Source organism: Antechinus flavipes, chromosome 2, assembly GCF_016432865.1.
Source record: "Antechinus flavipes isolate AdamAnt ecotype Samford, QLD, Australia chromosome 2, AdamAnt_v2, whole genome shotgun sequence".
Lineage (NCBI taxonomy): Eukaryota > Metazoa > Chordata > Mammalia > Dasyuromorphia > Dasyuridae > Antechinus > Antechinus flavipes.
In genome coordinates this window covers 371897822-371920371 of record NC_067399.1, presented here as the reverse complement: position 1 = coordinate 371920371, position 22550 = coordinate 371897822, and the positions used below count along the sequence as shown (strand labels likewise).

At 36.5% G+C, this 22550-nt stretch overlaps 1 long non-coding RNA gene across 1 annotated transcript; it reads right to left on the bottom strand.

The window, feature by feature from the left end:
• Nucleotides 1–3873: 3873 nt before the first annotated feature.
• LOC127546397 (uncharacterized) lies at nucleotides 3874–22039 on the bottom strand. The gene is made up of 2 exons (XR_007950029.1): nucleotides 21880–22039; nucleotides 3874–4100 (listed from the first exon to the last, which is right to left on the bottom strand). It is a non-coding gene; the product is annotated as an uncharacterized LOC127546397 (long non-coding RNA).
• Between the last annotated feature and the right edge of the window lie 511 nt (nucleotides 22040–22550).

Sequence of the window (22550 nt, the reverse complement as noted above, 5' to 3'; positions counted from 1 at the left end):
TAACCAAGTCAGCACTTAAATGTATGTTGAAAGACCTAAAGATACCACCTACACAATAACAATAACAGCATTTATAAAGAGCTTTGCCAATTGTTTTGCATATATTATCTCTTATCCTCACAATTGCCCTGTAGGATAAGTGCTATTGTTATCCCCATTTTACAAATGAGGAGACAGACTGACAAAGGTTAAATGATTTGCTCTGGGTCTCTATTCCCACTGAACACCCTAATGTAAACCTACCACTTGAGTACCACCTACATGGACTATTTCTGGAATTATTTCCATACCTAATCCACTTTTCATACAGTCACATTCTTTGTACAAAGGTTTATTATGTCACTCATATGTTCAAAAAATGCAATGTCTTCTTTCAAGTAAAGTTCAAAATCTGTTCCAAGAATCTCTGATCCTCTAAAATTTGTCACCATCATACTACTACTGAATGGGTGTTCCCTCAAAGACCTCGGAAAAATCTTAGCCTAAAAAGGCTAAGCCCTCCAGACTGCATCTATCCCTAGTAGTTATATACGGTGTTTTGCCACTGGACTCCAATGAGATTGATGACTTTACACAGCACTACTTCACTTAAATCTAATTCACTAGAACATCCCCCTCCTGATGTCATTGGGCCTTTTCAAGAATGCTGGACTGATGGCTCTCCATATAACTATACTATTTCTTACTCTAGAAAACACGAAGCACTAGTCCATCTCTGTATTTCTTTGTACCCTTCATTGCCAGTGTTTGGAAAGTGTACCTCCCTTGTGTTGAATTCCTACTTTTCCTTCAAAAACTGACTCAGATTTTACCACTGAAGGCAGAATTATAACTAGGGCCTTGTAATCAGAGCTTTTCTCCTTGGTGCTGCAGTTGACTGTATTTAAAACAATTGCTGACTTTCAGGGATGTGAAAACAGCTAGTACCTAGTTAGTAAGAAAAATAAAGTAGTACTCTACTAACTAAGGCTTCTTCCTCCAGGGTGACCCCATCCCAGTAAATGTCATCACTTTCCTCATAGTTAACATCCCCAGCAGCCTCTTAGCCCATGTTGGGCTAATGTGATCCTACCTCTTGCCCATGGCATATTTTGTGCTGCCTGCCCCAGGTGCCAGAATTGATTGTTGCTTTTTGTGATTACATAGCCCTCATACATAAGTGATAATAAGCTTTGTTTAGCTTCTAAGTTATCCTTATCCTGCATTATTATATACTGTAGTTATATAAATGTGTTATCCCCCCACTAAATGGAAAATTCCTAGGGAGCTAAGAACTTTTCTGTCTCTACTAGTGCCTAGTGTAAGCTATATACAAAGTGGGAGCTTAATAGCTGTAAATTGAATTGAATTTATTTTTGGAGAAAAAAGTACTAATAGACTAGACATCTCAGACATTGTGTGACCCCAGGGCTAGTTACTTAATCTGATTTTTGACTCAGTTTTTTCATCTATAAAATGAACTGGAGAAGAAATAGCAAATTGCTCCAGTATCTTGGCCAAGAAAATTCCAAATGGGATTACGAAAAATCAGACACGACTGAAAACAATAATTAGAAGTGAGTAGACCATTGTTTGATCTTGGGTATGTCACTTTCCCAATATTTCCAAAAGGAGATAATAAATAATCTGTTTTGCACACTTATTGGAACTCTAATATAGTAAATATTAAAGCTTTTAGGAACTGTGAAATACTATACAAATGAATAGTATTGTTTTGTTTTTAAGAAATCAATATTGAACGGGCAACAACAAGATTATGTGATGATCAACTGTGATGGACTTGGCTCTTTTTAACAATGAGGTGATTCAGGCCAATTGAAATAGATTTGTAATGGAGAGAGCCATCTGCATCCAGAGAGAGGACTATAGGGATTGAATGTGGAACACAATGTACTGTTTTCATTTTTTTTGTTTGTTGTTTGGTTGCTTTTTTTTCTTTCTCGTTCCCATTTGATCTTATTTTTCTTGTTTAGCATGATAATAAAGCAGGGAAAGAGGGAGAAAAATTTGGAGCACAAATTTTTGCAAAGGTGAATGTGGAAAATTATCTTTGCATGTATTTTGGAAAATAAAAAAATATATACCTTCAAAAAAGGAGAAACCAGTATTGGCCTTTCTTATCTCTCTCCTTTTCCTTTTTGCTTTGATTTGCATTATTTTCAGTTCCACAATTAGAGAAGCCATGTATAATCACCTTGTACATTGTAGGTAAAAGTTCAGCTCATTGTGAAGAAAATAATTCACTGGCGGCTGTATGATAGTTGGAGTATCTGTAGCTTTAAAAAGTATATGTAATTCACCTATCAATAAGGAGTAGCATGATTCCCAGGCTACTACTTTGTGACAATTAAAAAATTATTTTCCCAGTAAAAGAGCAGTAGCCTGATGTTTAACTGGGACCTTTCTAAGAGATAGGTGGTAGTGTTGCTGCTCTTTTTCTTGTGCTTGAGAGGATCTCATAACTAAAAGGATCATGTAATCTAAACACTGCTTCTCCCCACACACACACATTTTACAGATTAGAAAACTGACTTAGAGAGATTGTGAATTTCCAAGTCAAAACTCAAGCCAGGTCTTCTAAATCCAAATCTAAATTGTTTAATTAAGTTGTCACTAGACTGACCTACACATAGCTAGCGATAGTTTCTCTTGAACTTTGTTCCAGCTGTGGAATATTTTATTTGTTTCTTTTCTAATTTTTTTAAATTTTGAAACTCTTATCTCCCTATCTTACTTAGATTGGAAGTATATTATACTAGAGACCACTGATTGATACGGGAACTTTGACCCGGTCTGTTTCAGATCTAAGTTGGTTCATTTTTATACAGGCAACCTAGCAGCCTTTTACTCAAAGGAACTCACAGTCTTAGGATAGTACTGTATAAGGAGAACTAGTACCTCTGGTATGAGGATTTGTTAAGCTTTTTTCAGGGCTGCTTATCCACCTTTGATGTCCAACCAGTCACCCAACTCTCACTGTGGCTCCAAAAAGCTATAGCATGCCTGGCAACCACACCCGAATAAACTGTTTCAGCAACATACTAAACCAAGTTGAGGGAACAGGCTTCATGGGCCTTACGTGGATGTGTACCCCAGACATATGAAGATACCCCATCCCCATGTTCAGATGAGAACAATTTGTTCCAACAGCCATGAAAGCAGTTAAAGCAGTTCTATGGAGTGCTTTGAGCTTTGTTACACATCAAAAATACAAAGGTTATACGCTACATCCCAGGCCATTGCCAGTTCTCCTAACTTTTATCTTACCACTGGACTTCATTGACTCTGGAAGAAAGAATGAAAGTGAGGACTTTGTGCAACTATAACTCACTTAAATCCAATTCACTTGAAAGTCAAGACATCATTTCGTAATATAGTATTGGTCCTCTTCAAAAACAAAGGACATACATAAAATACCACATACAATATCTAATCAGTTTTACTGTAGCAGCTCCTAGACTCAATGATCTGCCAGCCTCAGCCTTCTTTTGTAGTACAGATTATAGGCATGTACCACCATTTCTGACTCCTAAAGGCTTTTAAGTTAGAAGATGTTTATGTTGTCCTTTCAACCTTGGGGCAAAATTAGTACCCATATCAAATATGCTCCCAAATAAAGCCCCAAAATAAACTATATGGATATGAACTTATGTACACATACAATAAGGAAAGATGAACCTGTGGAGTTAATTTGTTCAATCAAGTCACATTTAAGTACTTATGTACCTAGCACTGTAGTAATAATAGTAGAAGTACCCCCAAAAAAGTAAAAACTGGTCTGGATTGGTTTGTTAATTTTTTTTAATATATCATACAAGTCTTTTATTAGCATAGAAAATAGAAACAAGATTAGAAGTCTTAAGAGTCACTGAGTTGTTTAAAGTGGGGGGCACTTTAATTTTACAGCCCCAGGGAAAAGTTGAGAATTAGCTGGTCATCTCCAATGCCTCCAAAATGGTTATTCTTCTCTAGTTGGAAGTTTGTCCTCAAATTACATGATTAACCTCATCCTGATTTCTGTCACCCCATCTCCTTTCAGCATGTTCTGAAAAAATTTCACACCCACTGCCATCTGGACCATCTTCAGGATTCCCTTCATCCTACACAAAAGATTAGAATAAATGAGGGATGAATTGTTATCTAGAAGCCCCACAAATTCAACTAAGGGATTATTTTCCAAGATCAAGGAGAATTCGTCACTGGCTATGCTACTGTTGGTGATGCCAAGGTACATTTTAAATGCTACATTGGCAATGATATCACTGTTTTCCAAGGTCATAGTACCTGCCAACATTTGCCCAATCCCCAAAATCTTGAAACCGACGGACATCATTGTTGTAGCCCCTCCCCTTTTTTCAGTTGTTTATTCACATCTTAATCATTTTTATACTCCTTGCAAAGGTGAGTGACCAGAGCTTCATGAATTAGGGTAAAAAGCTGAAAACTCATTTTCTTGTTCTCAGTGCCCTGTTTTGCTTAACCTACCTTAATAGGTTACCAGCCACCAATGCTTTAGAACTGTTCATCTATTCCTTGTTACCCTTATCCCTATCCTTTCCCTCCTCCCCATTTTTCCAGCCCTGTTGTGGTCTAGCATTGGTTGCACAGCCTGGGCCTTTTTTTTTTTTATAAATATAACTCATTTCAAGAATTTATTAACTGCTTCATGTGCAATTCACAGCAACAGGGACACATTGAGCCAAAAACAAATCCCTACCTTTGAGCTTACATTCTACTATGAAATATATACAAAGAAATTAGGATGGATACTATCAACTGAGGAGATGAGGAAAAAAACTTGTATGAGGTATTCCATGTGAGCTGACAAGAGAGTAAGAGATTCCAAGAAGCAAAGAGAAAAAGGATGAACATTCCTGCCATGAGGGTATGGTATCAAAGGAGGAAATATAATGTCCTGTATTGGCAACAGTAAATAGACCAGTTGAGGATGAGATATAAGAGTGCATAAAAAGGAAAGCAAAATATGCATGAAAAAAGGCTGAAGCCAGAGTATAGAGGTTTAAGTGCCAAACAGAAAAGTTTGTATTTTATTCTATTCTACTCTGATCTCATAGAAAAGACTGTAGAATCATCAGGTCTTAATAAAATGTCTCTGAGTTTAATCTTAAAAAAAAAAACTAAGTAGTTCAAAATTTAATGGAAGGAATAAAATATGGATAACTAAGTACATATAAGATATATAGAGAATTTATGAGAAGTAATCTCAGAATGGAAGACTTCCTACAGAATATGAGATTTAAGCTGACACAAGGGAAGCCAAGAAGACTAAGAGATGAGGGAGAAGAATGTTTCTTTCTTAGTAGAGAAGTCAGCCAACACAAAAGTACCAAGACTAGAAAGGGGAAACAAAAAATATCTGCATTCATAGAATGTGAATGAGAGTAAAGTATAAGAAAACTGGGAAATTAGGAAGGACTTTAAATGCCATGCAAATATTATATTTGATTCTAGGAATAATAGAGAGCCCCTGGAGTTTTGACCTATATGTTAAGGAAATCACCTTGGCAGCTAAATAATTTAAAGATGGGTAAAAGTAGGGAGAAACTTTTATCAGCCATTTAAACAGTAATCCAGATGAGAAGTGGATGAGATTAGGCAGGATATTATGGGAAAGCAGGCAACATATTATGAAGGAAGAAAGAACAAAATCTGTCAGAAGACTGGATATATGGAATGAATGAGAGCTGAATTGAGGATTACATCAAAGTTGCAAACATGGATGACTGAGAGAATGTTAAGGGTCCTTGACAATAATAGAAAAGTTCAGAAGAGGGCAGGATTTAGGAAATTAAATAGCAAATTCCATCATGGATCTGTTGAGTTTGAGCTGCCTATGTGACATCGATCTCAAGATGTACAAAAGGCAGCTGGTGATAAAACTACTAGTTCAGTAGAGAGACTAGTGCTTGATAACAGTATAAATCTAGAAACCATATTTGTACAAAGATAACTGAACCCATGAGAGTTTATGTAAATTGTGAATTAGCTAATATTCCCAAGTCTCAAACTCTCTTCTAAATTCCTGACCTGAATTTCCAGTTGCTGCTAAACTTGTATATCTTGCCAGCACACTTGACACATACTTAACTACACTCTTTATCTTCCCCCCAAAAATAATAACTCCTTTTTATGAACAATTTTTAGATGATGAAATTAAAGTCATTTCTAGTCACATGAAAAAATGGTCTAAATCACTATTGTTTAAAGAAATTCAATTTAAGACAACTCTGAAGTACCATTTCACACTTCTCTGGCTAAAATGACAGGAAAAGATAATGATCAATGTTGGAGGGGATATTGGAAAACTGAAACACTAATGCATTGTTGGTGGAGTTGTGAATTGATCCAACCATTCTGGAGAGCAATTTGGAATCGTACTTTTTGATCCAGCAGTGTCTCTACTATGTCTGTATCCCAAAGAGATCATAAAAAGGGGGACAGGATCCACATGTGCAAAAATGTTTGTAGCAGCTCTTTTTATAGTGGTGAGGAACTAGAAATTGAGTGAATGCACATCAATGTGAGAATGGATAAATATGTTATGGTATATGAATATAAGAAATGAGGAGCAGGTTGATTTCAGAAAAGTCTGGAAAGATTTGCATGAACTGATGCTGAGTAGAACCAAGAGAACATTGTACACAACAGCAACAAGAGTATGTGATGATCAACTGTGATGGACTTGGCTTTTTTCAACAATGAAGTGATTCAAGGCAATTTCAATAGACTTGGTATGGAAAGAGCCATCTGCATCCAGAGAGAGAACAATGGAAAATTAAGGTGGATCAAAGCATAGTATTTTCATTTTGTTGTTTTTGTTGTTTGTCTGCTTGGTTTTTTTCTTACTTTTTTTCTTTCACCTTTTGATCTGATTTTTCTTATGCAGCACGACATATGGAAATATGTTTAGAAAAATTATATATATTTAACTTATTATATTGGATTGCTTGCTGTCTATGGGAGGGAAGGAAAAAAATTTGGAACACAAGATTTTGCAAAGGTAAATATTGAAAACCATTTTTACATGTATTTGGAAAAATAAAAAGCTATTAAAATACCTCTTTTTCATTTGCCTATTTCTATTGATGATACCACTATTTTAGTCAAACAGGCTTGAAATGTGAGTTATGACTGACTCTTCTTTCTTTTTTTCCAATCTGAATTCAAATAGTCACTTCATTCTCCTTTACAATATTTCTTGAATCTTTCCCCTTTTCTCCATTCTTCCAGCTACTTACTGCCCACGCTCAGGTACTTGATCAGCTGTCCTATAATAGCTTCCTAAGGAGCATTTCCATTTCCTGTCTCTCTCTTCTGTCTATGCTTCACATTCTGTCAGACTGATCCTCTTAAAGTAAGCTCTGTCAGAAGACCTGAGTTTAAATCCTAACTCTGATGCCCAATAGCCTGGTGACCTTGGGCAAATTCTGTTACCTCTCAGAACCCTTGAATACAATGAAGATAATAATATTTATGTGGTACTGCTTTTCTCAAAGTGTTGCTATGAGGGAAGGTCTCCATACACTTTATTATTTCTGAAAACAAATGAAAAAAGTAAGTTCTAATTTTATCACTTCCCTATTCAAAATCCTTCGGGGTACACATTTTCCCCAAAACAAAATTCTTCATTCTGCAGATGGCAAATGCTGGCTCTGATGTCAGAGGACTTCAGTTTCAAATCTAGGTTAATGCATACTACATGTGTGATTTTGGCCCAGTCACTTAATTCTGGGTCTCAATTGCAAAAGTTAGATTAAATGGACTGTGAGATGCCTATCATCTCTAAATCTGTGATTGTATCAGCAGACAGAAATTCACTTCTCCCATTTTATCTTCCACTTTTTCTCTTCACACACCCTATATGCCCATCAAACTGATCTACTATTACATTTTTGCTTTTGTTTTCCACCTAGACTGATCGCTGTGCTGTACTCTCTATAATAAATACTTAAAGAAATATAGATTTTGTTGAATTGCACCTTGTTCAACTCTTCTTAAAAAGGGGGGAGGCCCAGAGAGGAAAAAAGACTTGCTAAAGTAATACTGCTAGTAAATAGTAGATTTGAACCCAAGTCTCATTACTATAAATTTAGTATATTTTACATATTATTGCTAGTGTCAAATGACCCCCAGAGAATAACAAGATAGATGAAATTGGCACTTAACCCTTCTTTTTAGTTGTAGAAAAAGTGAGTCAATCGCAACTAATTAAAACCCTTATAAATGGCTCCTGGGGGAAACAATGGCAAAGGATTTGTTTTATTGCATTAATTTCCATACACCTGACACAAAGTCTTCTCTTGTAGGAAAAATCATAAACCTTCTTAAACCAAGGTGAAAAATTCTATATAAAAGCGGAAGCTATCAAAAGTAGTGTGGGAGATTCATGATAAGCAAGCAGGTTCCCATTGTCATCAAATGATCTATAAACACCAATACTCATTCCCTCTGGACAAAACAGCATTTCAAATTCTATTCCAACTCTGGGCCCAGGGCTAACTTGATTTTGGCTACAATTCAGGGTCTTTACTTACTAAAGAAGTGAAAGCCTGGAAGGGGACTATGATTGTGAAAGCTAATAGCAAAGGTGCTGCTCTAATGGCTTTGGGAAAATCTACTCACTTGCACTCTGGGAAGATTAAAGGAATTTAAGAAATAGAAGACAGTGGTCAGATCAAGATAAGACCAGCCTCTTAGCAAGGCACCTGCCTGGCTGGCCTCTTTTAGGCCACATGGAGCCTGCTGAGAAGTATTTCCCAAATATTCTGTTCAACCTCATCTGGGATTGAAATGGCAACAGGGAGCATAAGCAGTTAGCTTCAGCAGACTTTATTAAGTACCTACTATGTGCAGGTGTGCTGAGGAGTAGTGACAAAAAATTAGATGAAGTTTAGTTTCTTGTCTGTTGGAATCCTTACAAATTGTTAAGTCATTAGAGTTGATAGAGACAATAATTATCTAATTTAGCATGGTTCAGTATCCTTGATCTGATCTTACAAGGAGATGTTTTGGGCCAGAACCTGAAACAAGGTACAAGTAGAACTAGTTGATACAATGCTTGTGTTCACACCAGTACTCATTGGAGTTCACAAGTATGGGAGATTCACAAGGCAAACTTTGTAACTTTGTGAATTCACACCTCCCTTAGGTGTGCCTCCAGGAGGAGGAGTCAACCTTTGGGAAATCATATATAAAGAGGCTCTTAGCTTCGGGTTAGTTAGTTACTTCAGGTTAGAGAGAGTTCAGCTGAATTAGATTGGAGAGGAGCACACTGGGAGATTGAGAGCCAGAAGCCCTCTCTCAGAGGCAAGACAGATTCATTACAACTTTTACTTTGGTGCTGGCTGGAGGCAGAGGCAGAAGCAAAGGACAGAGCTGCAAGAGCTCTTAGAACCAAGGAGAGAGAGAGGCCTCTAAGAAAAGCTAACCGGGCTATACTGGAGACAATAAAAGATCTGAACTTTTTAGCACCTGGCTGCATTTTGGGTGATTATTACTTTCAACTGATACTAAGGCTGCCTCCAGAAAACCTCCCTGAGAAACTTGCTCTCCCCCAGAGAGAACCATTCTTATATTATTTTAAAGAAGAACAAGAACTCCAACACTTGTCCTCATGAAATTTCCAATCTACTGGAGGAATGAGATAAAAATATAAGCAACAAGCAATATTGCACAATAGGCACAATAGAAAAATAGAAGACTGAATGCCATGTGGGGTCTGAGGAGTAAACAACAGGGACATAAGGGATTTAAGTTGGTCTTTAAAGCAAAGGTAGGCAGAACATTTTAGGCACAAATAACATGATTCCAAGAAATTACAAGTCTTTGTATAGGGGTGGGGGGCAGAGAATGAGATGGCAGAAAGTCTTCTCGTTTGTTTGGAGCATACCTTGAGCAGAAAGAAGTAAAAGAAGATAAAGCTGGAAAGGGAGGATGGCTCCAGACTGACGGATCTTAAATGCCAGGCAAATAGTATTCTTTTTTCAAAAAGAGAAACAATTAACAGATTTACAGACACGGAAAATTATCCTGACAATTGTGAAGGATGGCAAGGAAAGTGACAATGGGAAGACCCATTATGAGGCTCTTTTAGTAGTTCAGTAAATGGTAGGGAAGAACTTTATGAGGGTGGAAATAAAAGAGAAGGGTATAGATATGAAGAGATATTTAAGGGATAGAATTGATAGGACATGGTAACTGAATGGACATAAAGATCTGTCCTTCATAAAGTCCTCCATAGTCTGTCTTTTTCTCAACATTTCCCATCTTTTTACACTTTATTCCCTCCTCTCCTCTCACTTACCATATTTCTGTTGAAGGAGTAACACTGGCCTCCTTGCTGTTTCTGAAATAAGATATTAATCTCTCAACTCTGGCCTTTTTCTCTGGCTCTCCCCCATGCCCAAAATGTCTTCTTCCTTATCTGCCTCCTGGCTTTCTTACCTTCCTTCAGATCCCTACTAAAATCCTACCATTTACAGGAAGCCTTTCCTGAAAATACTTACTTCTAGTAACTTCTCTAGTAGGCAATCCTCAACTTATCCTCTATAAGACTTGTTTGTACACAATTGTTTATACTTTGTCTCCCTTATTAGACTCCAAGCTCCATTAGAGTAGGACTGTCTATTACCTTTCTTTATATCCTCCCTGTTTAGCACAGTGCCTAGTATGTATGTATACACACACACACACACACACACACACACACACACACACACACACACATATAGCACTTCATAAATGTTTATTGACTTGCTGAGTGGAGGGAGGAATAAAATGGCAATTTTTCAAACATGGATGATAGTAAATAGTGATACCATTGCCAGAAATCACAGTCAGAAATAAGAACAGATTTGGGGATGATGAACTGTTTTAGTCACATTAAGTTAGAGGTAATGGTAAGGCATTCAGGTAGAGATATGCAGCAAGCTATTAGAAATATGAAATTTACTTAGGAAAGAAGTCAAGGCTAGAAATCTGGCGCTAATTCATTTGGTGGGAATAGAAATCATTTGAGTGAATGAGCTTGCTAAAAGAGATACTAAATGGGAAAGGGTTAAGAGATGGACTAGGAGCAGGATGAGGAACCAACAAAAAATAAAGAGTAAATATTATGTAAAAGAATCAGAAATAAGAAAAAGATCATGCTCCTAAACACTCATAGCTTATAAGACTTTCTTCCTTCAATCTCATTGAATCACTATGCTAACTTCTTCAAGGAAGGCAGGGCAGCAATTATTTTTTTTTTAGGGTTAGGAAAATGGAGATCCATAATAAAAGTGATTTGCTGAACAAAAGTCTCACACTGCAGTAGTAAGTGGCAGTCAGTCCTGGAACAAAGGCCTTTTGATGCCAAAGCCAATGTTCTTTTAATTCTGCACTTCCTCTCCATATAATATGTTTTTGCTAGCTATTTATTAACAGCAGAAAGCAAACACCTTGCCATTGAGAAAAAGGATATTTTTACATTTTAAAATGTTAATTTTCTAATTAGAAGAAGAGTGTAAACTAGGCATGAAACAATGGCATGGATGACCAGACTACATTATTGCAGCCATATCTTTAAGTCAGGTCCAGATCCCTAGAAATCAGCTAATTAATTCTATCTTCAGGGTTCTGGAAGTGGAATTTTTAGCACTGTTGAACCTAAGCTCCCAAATTTTCCCCATCAACAACCATCTAACTTTTATAAAAGGCATATGTATACTAAGCATAGTTATGAAAGCTTTTCCCCCAAAGTCTGGGGGGCATTGTCCCATAAATATACTCAGAGTCAATGAGAAAAGTAGGCACTAATTCAGCACAACAGTAATGCAGCACATGTGTAGAAAATACATAATAAAGGGGTACCTCCCCACTCCTAGCCTTGGAATTTCTTTTTTCTCTTTTGTGGAAGTCTTGTGCTGGGCATGGCATCAGTGATGGATGAATCATTCTGCTGCTCAGTTGCTCACTCAATCTGGCTCCTCATAAAGCATGGCATCTCTGCTGGATGTCTACCCTAGGCTGTTCTGCTGCTTTTGGTACTCTCACTTCCACTCTCCAACCTCCTGTTGAGGTGGTGAGAAAAGGAAGATGTCAGCTGTTGCCCTATATTTGTTCATAGAGTACCTGCCGGTGCACCTCCATTTCAAGGCTGCTACTCCATTACTTTATCAAGGAAGCAAACAGAAAAGAGAGATGAGGGGCACATGCTCACAGCTGCCACTGGTCAGGAAGGACACACAGTTGGTACACTTCTTCCACCTAGCTCTTAGAAAAGCAGCTCATAAGTACTCCCACCTCTTCAATGCTGCAAAGGAAATAAGGGTTATAAAGAGGTGGGCTCAAAAATTCACCTTTTTTACTAGCTGCCTTAATCAAATTAAATACTAAAAATAACTGTCACTCTTACCCCAGGACATGCATATACATGTCATTGCTCCTCTTTTTGTGAACATTAATGTTTGCAAATATTTTTCTCAATTTTCCTTATCTACATCTTTGATTTCTTTGTCACCCACAAGTGATAAATAATTTTGAAATTCCTTCATCAAGGTGTATCTCTCCCTATAACTCACTCAATATAAACTAATTTTTAAAATTTTGCCAAGACCTCTAATACTGCTGCTCCTCAGTACATTCCTCCTTGGTCATCACTATTATTCTGTCTTCAATTTCCTTCTCTCCCAATCTTGACTCTTTGGGTAACCAGTCTAGATTTACATTGTCTTCTACTCTTGAATCTTTGTACTCCTGTCTTGTACCTGCTTATATCTGAATGATACTGAAAGTCATACAACTGTGTTTGACTATGTGTACTATAAATTCATCTAAAATTTATCTAAAATGGGATCTGAGTGCTGGAAAACAATCATTTTAATCTTCCCCAATTGATTTTCTATTGAGCTTACCACAGCAATTTCCCCAGACTATTTCTTCTCTTAAACATCCCATACCAATTTTCCCCTCCACCATTTTATCAAAGGATTTCATCTCCTAATAGAGATCTATACCATTACCTTCTTCTTTTACCCTCCACTTTATCTATAACTCCTTGACATCATCTCTTATTCACTGAACAGCTCTGAAGGAAGCCATACAACCTTTCTGACTGAGGCTATACAAATTTGTGTTATCTGATGACATCTGGGTTTTACTACATTTACTCCTCTCTACTGAATCTCTGTTGTTTAGTTCCACAACTGTTATGAGTTGTCTCTCCTTTCAATAAGTCAGCTTTTGTATGAACAGTGGACCCCTTGCCTTGTAAATGACAGCTGGAATAGAGTTAGCACCAGTTTCTTTGCCACATGAGAGGAGCCTAATAGCATTCAAAACCTCTTCTTCATTTGGAAGTTCAGAGAGTTGATTTCAACCTGAGGTGCCCTGTCAATGGCTTCAGCATTGATTGATGACATTCTATTAAAAAGATTAGAGAAGTATTCAACCCATCTCTCCAGAAACATGATCTTATCACTAATCAATGTGGCTCCATTGGCACCAATTAGTTAAGAAGCAAAATAGGTCTTTGGCTCACAGATAGTTTTTAGGGCATCATAAAAGTACTTTGGATTGTTACTATTAGCATAAAACTAAATTTTATTTGCCTTCTTATTGATCCAAGAATCCTGCATCTCTGTGCTTCTCTTGCACTTCACTTTTGATAGAGTTAAATGCTGCCTTTTTAGAAATGAATGAACTATTCTGATGGTAAGCCATGTGGAATTCCAGGGTTTTTGTTGGTTTGTTTTTGTTTTTGTTTTGTGAGGAGTTATTTGTTTAATAGCTTCTGAATTTCCTCATCATTTTTGTTAAATCAATCTTGATGTTCTGTATAAGGGAAATCTTCCCATGCAATCAGAACTATCCAGCAATAGAAAGATTTATTTTATCTAGTAGCTTTCTGTCACTTAAGTTCAGGTGGAGATTGAATAACCATTTATTTAATATGTTAAATGTTTATTAAGTATCTACTATATGTCAGGCATTGTGCTAAGTGCTGGAAATACAAAGAAAAAGAAAAGACAGTCCCTGTCCGCAAAGAGCTTAGTATCTAATGGGAAAAGATAATAAACAAAAGGAAGCTAAGAGGAAAGTGAGAGGTAGCAGAGGAGACCTGGCAAGGGGGCATAATAAAGACAATGGTGAAATCAAAACCAAGTAGAATACCTGGTAGAAAATGAACAGATGGCTGGGATTTTGATTCTCCTATAAAGCTATGGGAGGACTTTTTTTTTTGCTCTGCCCTCCAGCCCTCCAATCAGAGAGGCAGAAGCATCCAAGGATACTAATAAGATTAACTAACAGAGCTGAAGGAATCATCGTGATGCTAAGTTCCCTGGTGATGGGTTTATCCTGGACAGAGCATAATGAAGATGTTGATGGAATTGAAAACAACCAGAGCATCTGATGGCAAATGAATATTGGGTATCATTTATTGGGGTTATTCAGGAAAGGAATTCCTGGAGCATGTTCTGGGAAGGATCTTTGCTCAAATGCAGGTATAGAAGCCTCTAAAGTCACTTCCAGCTAAGAACATATGTGATTTTATGATGAAGGCTATATCTCTGCATGTCTCCCTGGGAGGACAGATTGATCTAGGCAGGGAAATAGATGCATTAAGTAACTGGATTTAGCCAAGGGCAAAATAAGTGAAGTTACTAGGAGAGGAGTGATTACAGATTATGCGGGGGAGCCAAGGCAGACACTGGCTACACAAAAATAAAAACTCTCTAAAGATAAAGATTTGCTACTAAATATATTTTTGTATACTTTTGAAGTGTACTATATTAAAGATTGTACTAAAGATTGTATCGAAGACACTCAAAAGGATATAATATAGCTTCTAAAGCAAAGCTTTAAGTACTCCAGAAATTTGCAATAACCTCCTTATTCCCCTCTCTGCTGCCTGAAATGCTGGCCATTCTGCCTGGCCCTGTGTTATAAACAGAAAATGGGGCTAAGAGGAGAGAACAAGCAATATAGCACCTGCTATGTGCCAGGCACTCTGCTAAGTGCTTTTATAATTATTATCTTCTGGAATTTATCAGGAAAAGCCTGGATTTAAATCCTGAATCTGTTACTTAACTAGCTATATGACCCTGAGAAAGTAATTTTTACTTCCCTGATCCTTACTTTCCCCTATTGCTAAGGAAGAAATGTAGTGAATGAGAAAAATGTTTTGTAAACCTGTAATAGTAATATGAACTATTATTAATGCTCATTTTAAATAGTCTTTTCCATTTGAGCTCCCAAATTCAAGATGAAAATATCTCTCTCCGGTCTTTTATCTGTTCCTGTTTCTTGACTTTTTTATATTCTAATTTGTACAACTACAGTTATTTGAATATAGTCTTCACCTTGAGGACAGGTTCTGTATTATTTATAGAATTAGAGAACCATAAAAACATAGAGATGGAAAGAACTAAACAATAACTGAATAGTCACTATTAGGAATGGAAGGAATCTTAGAGTCACAGATCAATTGAGTATTAAAGGTAGAAAAGTCCTTAGAAAATAAAATTTCAGAGCTGAAAGAAAACTGAAAAAAAAAAAAGAATATAAAATGTTAGCGTAAAGTTCCACAATTCCTCCCTACTTTAAACTGCATGAGTATACGTTAGAACTTCAGACGCTAGATCATTTTTTAAACTTGATTGGTCAGCAAAAATCTGGATAACTGAGTTCTCAAATAGTGCTTTTTTTGAATTTGAAGAAGAAAAAATGCTCTCTGGATGTGAACTAATTTGGCAAGCAGATTCACCACAAAAATGGGGGTAAAGGTGGGAAATCATAACATACTTAAGTACATCTCTATTACTGGTGTGAAATATGCACATATGCAGCCTGCCTTTCCTAACTTTAAAATATTTAGCAAAATCATTTAAGGATTAGTCACTGAAGTAGTGATGCTATTGTAAAAACAGATTTTTTTTTTAAATCAAGGAGTCAATCTTTCTTTTACAATATAACAAATATGGAAATATTTTAAGATTATTGTATATGTATAACACATCAGATTGCTTGGAGATAAAGGGAGAGGGAGAAAATATTTGGCACTCAAAATCTTACAGAAATGAATGTTGAAAACTATCTTTACATGTAATTAAAAAAATAAAATACTACTGAGAAAAAAAAGGAATCAATCTTCAATCAGTCAACAATTATTTATTAAGTGCCTAGGCATTAAGCTTACATTTTCATGGGAAGATATATATACATACACATATACACACACACACACATATACATACACACACATCTTTCTGTGTATCTTTCTATTTACCTCTATGTACATATATATAAAGAAAAATATAAGGAGGATGAACACAAAATAGTTTGCTAGTGAGGGTAGTAGTTATTAGAAGTATTAGGACAAACTTCATATAGAAGGTAGTGCTTGAATTGCATCTGGAAGGATAAGAAAGATTCTCTGAGGTAGAGGTGAGAAAGGAGTATACTTAAGATATATGGGATAATGGAAGCAAAGGCACAGAGATGGGAGATGACCTGTCATGAAAAAAGAAACAGAAGGGGGAATATGCATTGAGATCAAATTGCAAACCACAATCAAATCTCTTTAACATCTTTTTATTTTTTGATTAAAGATTTTTAATTTTCTTTAATTTTTTATTATTTTTTATTTTTAAAGCTTTTTATTTTCAAAACATATGCATGTATAATTTTTCAACATTGACTCTTTTTTATTAAAGCTTTTTATTTACAAAGCATATGCATGGGTAATTTTTCCAACATTGACCCTTGCAAAATCTTTTGTTCCAAATTTTCTCCTCCTTTCCCCCACCCCCTTCCCTAGCTGGCAGGTAGTCCAATACATCTTAAATATGTTGAAATACATGTTAAATTATATATATATATATATATATATATATATATATATATATATATATATATATACACACACACACACACACACACACACACACACACACACACACACATATTTATACAGTTATCTTGCTGCACAAGAGAAATCAGATCAAGAAAAAGAAAAACTGAGAAAGAAAACAAAATGCAAGCAAATAACAACAGAGAGCATAAGAATGCTATGTTGTGTTCCATAGTCTGTTCCCATGGTTCTCTATCTGGGTATAGATGGCTCTCTTCATCACTGCACAAGTAGAATTGGTTTGAATTATGCCAGTATTGAAGAGAGCCATTTCCATCAGAATTGATCGTCATATAGCCTTATTGCCATGTATAATGATCTCTTGGCCCTGCTCATTTCACTTAGCATCAGTTCATGTAAGTCTCTCCAGGCCTCTCTAAAATCATCCTCCTGATCATTTCTTATAGAACAATAATATAGAACATATACTACAATGTATTCAGCCATTCTCCAATTGATGGGCATCCACTCAGTTTCCAGTTTCTTGCCACCACAAAAAAGGCTGCCACAAACATATTCACACATGTGGATCCCTTTCCTTACTTTAAGATCTCTTTGGGATACAGGCCCAATAGAAACACTGCTGGATCAAAGGGTATGTACAGCTTTGTTTTTTGTTTTTGTTTTGTTTGGTTTTAGTAATTATAACTTTTTATTGACAAAACCCATGCCAGGGTAATTTTTTTTACAACATTATCTCTTGCACTCACTTCTGTTCTGACTTTTCCCCTCCCTCCCTTTTATCTCCCCCCCTCCCCCGCCATGGCAAGCAGTCCTATACATGATAAATATGTCATAGTATATCCTAGATACAATATATGTGGGTTATGCACAGTTTGATAACGTTTTGAGCATAGTTCCAAATCGCTCTCCAGAATGGTTGGATCCATTCATGGTTCCACCAACAATGTATTAGTGTCCCAATTTACCCACATCCCCTCCAACATTCATCATATATTTTTTCCTTTCATCTTGGCCAATCTGAGAGGTGTGTAGTCGCGTCTCAGAGTTATCTTAACTTGCATTTCTCTGATCAATAGTGATTTAGAACATCTTCTCATAAAATTAGAAATGGGTTTAATTTCATCTGAAAACTGTTCATATCCTTTGACCATTTATCAGTTGGAGAATGGCTTGAATTCTTATAAATTTGAGTCAATTCTCTATATAGTTTAGAAATGAGGCTTTTATCAGAATCCTTAATTGTAAAAATGTTTTCCCAGTTTATTAAAGCTTTTTTTAATTTTCAAAAGATATGCATTGGTAATTTTTCAACATTTACTCTTGCAAAACTCTGTGTTCCAATTCCTCACCCACCTTCTCTCCACCCCTTTCCCTAGATAATAAGAAATCCAATATATGTTAAACATGGTAAAATATATATTTAACATCTTTTTTAAATGAATCAACAAATTATTTTAATATCTGGAGCAATCCCTCCCCAAACTATACATAAATTCCCCCAGACAAGAATATACCAGATTTAAAGTACTCTGTAGATTTATATCTACTGAAACATAGCTCATGAGCTCTTACCAGTAGGTTTACTTTTCTAGTGATGGGGGAAAAAAAACCAGAGCAAAGTAATTTAACAAAATAGGATAGCAAGAAAAAGTAACTATTTCTATTCATAAACCTAGAGCATACTTTCTCTTAGATATATATTCCAACAATGAAGAGAATGGACATAGGCAGGAAATATGTGTAGCCAGAATACATATATGGAGGAGAAATTCATGCCTCCAATGCTTTAAGACTGCTGATTATCATCTGGTGATGATATCACACTGCTTTAACTATTGGATATGTCTCTGTTTGTATGTGTATGTAGAAGAATGTCTAAACTGGGAGTTGTTCTCTGTTGTTCTATGTGACTACTACTGTGCTACTTTGATAATTCTCAGATATGTACTGCTTGTTTTTAAGCATGACTTCACTGAGCATGAAGTTATGGAACTTCTGTCTGCTTCTAGATCCTGGCTTTAGTTCTTTTTCTTTGAACCATGGATGAAATAAGTTTTTCCTCTTCAGAAGCAGATTCCTAGGAGTTATTTTTTTAGAAAGAGCCAGTAGCATACCACCTGTCCCACTCACCTAAGAAAAATATGTGTTTCTGCTTGTTGTATTTTCTGTTCACCAAGGGCTGTCTGTCAGAGGCCCCATTTTGACTTAGGGTGAGAAAGTCCAAGTCCTTCCCTGCTTCACTCCCACTTTATAAACTGCTCTTAGGCAACACCCATTTAAAGACCATCCTCCCAGCAAACTATCAAGGACTCCTAAAATTCTGGGATTTCCCAGTTTCTCAATTCATAACTCCCTTATACATGAATAGGTGAAGAAAAGAGATACATAAAGTAAGTGTAAGATTCCCATGGGATTAGGTTATTGTTCTCCTGTCTAACTTCACTTCTAGCCTTTCAAAATTCTTCTGTGACCCTAGAACCTTTCCAGAGTTTGATCTCATTTTGTTCTGTTACATACAAAAAAAAAGTACCATGGGGCAGGAGGAAGAATGCTTGACTTTTAACCTCTCTGAGCTTGTTTCCTTATCTATAAAATGGGAATAATAATAATGCAATAATAATAATACACTATCTATCTCAAATGGCTATGGTAAGGAAATTATAAATCATAAGCTGCTGTATAAATGAGAGCTATTCTGTGGTCCTCAGAGATCCTAAAGTAGAAATGAGAAAAAAAAGAGAGGAGAGAATAATGAAGAAATAGAAAAGAAAGATATATGAATATGATGGAGAGAGATAGTAAATGTTTCTCAATTATTTCAGGAATGTTATCAGTGGCTGTCTCAACCTCAGCAGATCCAAGAATAGGAAATAAATATGCTCACATATAAAATTTTATCTGCAACTTATTTTAGTAAAAGGGTGGTCACAGTAAGCAATCAGCAAACATTTATTAAACAGCTACTAGTACTCAGTACAAAAACAAAGCACACCCTTCCTTAAAGGACTTTACATTAGGGTATATATATACTCTAATGAGTATACATATAAGTAATATACAAGTATACATACAAGTAATATACAAGTAAATCCAAATTAATTTCCTAAGTTGGATGGGGTAGAAAGAAAAAATCAGTGTAGAACTTAATATCTTCAGGTATCAGGGAAAGTCTAATGTGAAAGATAGCACTTGAGCTAAATTTTGAAGAAAAGAAAGAAAGGAAGGAATGCATTCCAGACATGGAAAAGTGAGAAGTGGGATGAGGGGAGGAAAATCACTTATACAAAGGCACAAAGGTGGGAAATAGAATGTTGTAAACAGGGAAAGAAAAATAAGCTAATCTGACTGGACTACAATGTGTGAAAGGAAATAATGTATAATGAGGAGTAATGTGTAATTAAGGGTTTTAAATGCCAAAGGAGTTTGCATATTATTCAGATGCTATCAGAGTTTTCTGAGCCAAGGGAATGATGTGGTCAGAATGGTGCTTGGAGAGAAAAGACAATTGAGAGAGGTAATCTAATTAAAACAATAGAGTGCCTTCACACAAATCACAAATCATATTCTTGAGAAAGGTGATTTGACTTGAAACTACATAGATGAAAATTGCTTTCCTCCTAGATGCAATTAGAAATGATATCCAACCAAAGGACTATATATCATCCAACTTTTAAAAGATGTGGAACACAGAGGTCTTTCTACCACTAAATCTTACAATTTGATTATAACATTAAATAGATAACTATGGCTGAGTCCAGAGCCTAAAGAACCTCTCTTAGCTTTAGACTCATAAACATGGACTAGGTTTGGTTCTGGAAGATTTGGCCTTTAAAAGAGAAACTCATACTCTCTTTCTTGTACTCCCATCCAAGATCACTTAAAACTTAAAAATCACTTAAAACTTATGTTTGGCTTTTGTCTAAGGTCACCCATCTTTCACCCCCAAAGGGGGAGTATTGTATATCAGGTAAGGGCAACAACTTATTTCCTTTATATAGAAAATATTCAGAAGTACTTAATAATAAAGATCAAACAGTAGTAACATAACCACTATTGCATTCCAGGGAGAAATTAATAATTAAAATGTTAAGTATTTTGTGAGGGTCCTGAATTGACATTTTACCTTTACCTCCTTTCTGTATTGTCTAAACTTACTTTTCCAGTTCTGTTTTCTGACAAATTAGATTAAAGGCTGAGCTTATCCTCCTCTAGTCATCATCTCTAAGAAGTATTAAAGTAGCTGTCAAGGACTCCTCCTGAAGTGCAGCTGATACCACTAAGGACCCGGGAGCTCCTAAACATTTGAACTCACAAGATTGCCCCCAAAACTTGAAGTCTCCATCTCAGTGTAACTGCTTCCCTGTACTCAGGACAGAAACACAAAATCAGACTAGGCAGTCTGGGACCCACGGCCCAGACTTAGCTTGCCTAGCTGTGTCCTTACTTTAGCTTCCATTTAGTCATAGTCACTGAATTGCTGGGGTGGAGTGAAGGGCAAGCTTTCCCTCCACTTGTGGGAGAAAGGTTTTCTGACACACACTAAGCAAATAGGAAAAGAGAGTCAGAGGGTGAAGTCATTTTCTTTAAGATACACAGAGTGAGATGCTCATTCTAATTTAATAGTCAATCTTTGATGATCCATTTCCCTCCCTTCAGCTTATGAAATAGGAACCACCCAGGATTTGCTGCATCAGCCCAAAGTGACAAGTCTTACAGAGTTGAGCCATACATTTCCTTGAAATGGGCAGAGTGAAAACTGCAGTCCATGTAGTGTGCCCTGCCCAGAACTCACTGGGGGCTGGGAGAGAGAGCCCAGAAATGCTGTTCCTTTCTATTACACTGTGAAAAAGATCTTAGAACATAGAATGTTCTAAGGCTTACATTATCAGATGGGTGGAGGAGTCGAGGGGGAGGGAGGGTAATTCTTTTGTGAGAACTTCTCTCTATTCAATCTAGCTTTTTTTCCCCCTGAAGAAAGGAGAAGGATCAGTGTCAATACTTACCTCAGGGAAGCACACCTTAGTGCACTCAGTTTGTTTCTCTTAAAAACTGTGATGTCACAGCTGGAAGAAGTTTCTAAATTCAGTTCCTTCATTTTAGGAGGAAACAAGTCAGGATCTGAACCTGTCTTCTGACCCCAAATCCAGAGCTGTTCCACCTCCAGCAATGTATTATTCTGCCTGCTTCTGTTTCCTTGTACAAAATCTTTCCATTACACACACACACACACACACACACACACACACACACACACACACATATACAAATACACTTAGTAAACTCTAGTGGCTTCCGGTCACTTCCAGGATCAAATGTAAAACTCTTTGGCATTCAAAGCCCTTCATAACTTGGCCCTCACCTTTCCTTCTTACACCTTACAGTCCCTCCCATACTCTGCTATCTGGTGACACTAGTTTCCTTTTACTTTCTCACACAAAACATTCCATCTTCTAACTCTGGGAATTTTCCCAAATTGTTTCCCAGTGCTGGAATGCTCTTCCTCCTTCTGTTTGCCTACTGACTTCCTAGGATGCCTTCAAGTCTCAACTAAAATCCCACCTTCTAAAAGAAGCCTTTGCCAAACCTCCCTAATTCCAGCCTTCCCTCTGTTGAATACTCCTCTTTGAACCTGGATATAATCTATTTGTATAGAGTTGTTTTGCATGGTGTCTCC